Source organism: Cyprinodon variegatus, unplaced genomic scaffold, assembly GCF_000732505.1.
Source record: "Cyprinodon variegatus isolate N-32 unplaced genomic scaffold, C_variegatus-1.0 Scaffold124, whole genome shotgun sequence".
Taxonomy (NCBI): Eukaryota; Metazoa; Chordata; class Actinopteri; order Cyprinodontiformes; family Cyprinodontidae; genus Cyprinodon; species Cyprinodon variegatus.
Window position 1 is genome coordinate 984,028 of NW_015150577.1, and position 3,235 is coordinate 987,262.

Genomic DNA, 3,235 nt, shown 5'->3' on the forward strand with positions numbered 1-3,235 from the left:
GCTTGCGGATTTTTTTGCTCTCTCAGACTGCAGTTGGATCGTTGCCTAGCAACCTTTCCAGCCAATAGGCAACAGCCTCGGAAGGGTGCGCTTGTTTAACCCTACGGAGTGTGCCTGTGCTACTACGCCACTTATAAGAGCGTCAGCTGAAACTGCTTTTTACAGTAGTTTTGTGGCTGATTGTTGTTTAGAAATAGAAAACCTGGTTTCATTACTTAGTTTTGCCCTGGATTTTGTAGCGTTTGTGGACGCTACGTCGCTACTTGATCAAAACAATAACATCGCTACAGGAAAGTTACTTGATAAATAAAGCAGCGACGCTACGGTCAAGCTACTGGAAAATGTAGTTAAACTAATAGCTTCCCTACATGTAGCGGCGCTACTGCCCATCACTGTCGCTCAGAGTATACAGTGAGAGCAGTGCAGCTACAATGAACGGCTAAAACTGAAGCTCACAGCAAACATAAAATCTAGAATGAGGAAACAAGCAAGGGATTGGCAACAAGAATAGCACCAGGTGAGCATGTCACAAAGATTGGCATGAGAATGGATAAAGAATGTTTTGCTAATGATGCGAGCTAGTGTGTTTTTTTATTTTCGAATATAAATGCAAATTGCAGCAAAAGCAAAATGCTATAGTCACAGTTAATTAGTGTCCCAATTAGTTGAAAATAAAAGTCTTTATCAAATCAATCAGAAAATAGGCAAGGCTGTCCCTTCGTTGGCACCACTTTGTGTAAATGGTATGCAGAGGTGAGTGAACCTCTGTCAGTATAGAAAGTGCTTTTGGTCAGCTTGTTTTGTCCAGGACCAAAACTAGACTTTGGTATGTATTGAAATTGTAGTTGGATTATACTCACAAAAAAAGCCAGGCATGTGACGAACATTGCTCCCATAGGTTATAAATGACTGCGGCACAAAAAAAAGCACAGACCAGAAAATAAGAGGAAAACAATTACTATACGAGAGTCCTTCACCCAGACCTTTTATTTTGCATTTGTGCAATTACCATGCTAAATCATTTGGAGGGTCAAGAGCAGCTCATTCATTATATATTTGAGACCTTTTAGTTTTAACTTTGTCACTGTGTCAGAGAATGCTTCTTTCAAGCTTAGGAAGATGTATCGCTTGCTGGTAGCAGTTCTACTAAGCAACATTTACCACTACGATGGCCTGCTACAGTAATAGCCATTCAAAATTTCCCCACTTTCCTTGATGGGTCCTTGGCTGGTCCAGTGCAATTCCTTTTTAAACATCAATCTTTGCACTAAAATATTCTTTCTGTCATGATTTGTGGACATTAAGATCTAAAGAGAAGCGCCTTCTCCTTGTCAGACCCTGTAATTCAGTGAAAGGGTGGATCAGAGTAAAATAAATTGCTCGCCCAGGAGAAGGAGGGAGTCACTCCAATGGGTGGAAGTTGAAGGGGACTTTGCTGGGAGATACAGCGAAGTAGGCTGCCGTCCGGCTGGTGTTTGACTGGGAAGAGCCATTTTGAATGGGTGCTACTGTAAGTCTGAAGGGACTTATGCTTTCAGTATTCAGGTAAGACAGAGGTCAGTTAGTATTCATACCTTAGTTCACACCGGTACAAAAGATCCAAACAAAAGGTAAAAGCAAACTCTGGTCAAGTTAAACTTGACCAAATGTAGCAGGTGGGAATACACACGTTGTAACAGTACCATGTAGTTGGATTGGATATTACATCTCCACCAAAGTTGTTTAATCACATAAATAGCATGATGTAATGCAAATCTAAGCTTTTTCCTCCCAAATCAAATGTTCTGAACCCTTTATTTCAACCCTGGAATCATGGAGACATAATTATCTATCTAAACTTGCACCTACAGCTATCTGGCAGCATTGACCGAGCATCTTGCCAGTCCTCTCTGTTATTATTATGTATTATTTGCAGGCAAATTCTTTATCAAACAGGCCTTGCACAATAACTGTGGTGCATTCTTTGGATCTTTGGAGCAATTACCGGCTAAATTAGTCTCACTGGTGAAATTGCGCTCTATTAATCACAGGCTGTCCTCCCATTAAATGTGGGATCACAGATCACAGTGAAGCTGGAATACATTACCAGCTGTTTATACTTATGAGTCCATCTTAACTAAGACTTAAATAAGGATTAGAACACAAATGCAGTACAACACAATCTGAATGCTGAAGACTATAATCCTTATTAGCCAATCTCACACTGGCAGTAAGAAATTTTCAAACGTATAGATTTGTTGCATTACTACCTGGATGTCAGACAGCCAATTGTCCATCTAATCCACTAAGAGATGAGAGTGGCAGTATAAACACAGCCTCAGCCTATTAGTGTCAGTTCAGGATTAACATCACAGAGGATGTTGGGAAAGATGAATGTGGAGGAGAATAAGGACTGAAGTGAGATATAGGGATGTTGCAAGTTCTATACTGATGAAACGTATAGAGAAAGAAAAGAACAAACATAACTAATATGGTTTTGTAAAATATATAAAACTCAGCTGGACAAGGTCAACCTATTGCATATTTCCCAAGAGCATCATATGAGGTTCGAGCACATGTAACCATTTAAGGTAAAATTCAGATTTATTACAACCTTCCTTGGTATGAAGCAACAGTTTTAAACAAGGGTTAAACCAGAAATGGAAAACTAGTTTAGTTTTATGGATATGTCCCAAGTATGTTGGACAATGTGCAAATTCTCCAGCACCAATGAAAACAATCCTGGTTGGATAGCAGATAACAGTATCTTAACTTTAATTAAGTTAAGACAAAGCAGATCATTCCACAATATTTAATTAGCTTCTTTGAGCCAATCAGAGATGAAAGTGAAGTTTAAATAATTGTCTTGGAGCTTTACTCAAATATTCTTTAGCTAAAAGCTTATGAAATTATTGTCATTTAATTTTAGAAAGCATAATTTTAGTTCAATCACCTCTACTCAGTTATGCATTCTAATACATCCCACACTGCCTTGTCTCAGATTTATTTATATTTAAGCATGAAATAGTGCTTTTTGAGATATTTAAGCCTACACCATGCTGTCAGAAAGGTCCTGAAGTGATTTATTGATTCTACAAATCAGCCAATAATAAAAACAGGCGGATATAGAAATGTAAGACAAACAAGTTTATCACAGTTGATAATTGTTGACAAAAAGCGGGAAGCTATATTTTCATATAATGCTAAATTGGTGTAGATTGGTGTGGATTCAACTAAGCAAATAGGTACAAGCCTC

General features: G+C 38.4%; 1 protein-coding gene across 1 annotated transcript in view; it reads right to left on the reverse strand.

Annotated features, from left to right (window-relative positions):
• ldlrad3 (low density lipoprotein receptor class A domain containing 3) overlaps nucleotides 1-3,235 on the reverse strand; it is a 132,703-nt gene that overhangs the window by 99,715 nt on the left and 29,753 nt on the right. The gene's annotated exons all lie outside the window — the stretch shown is intronic.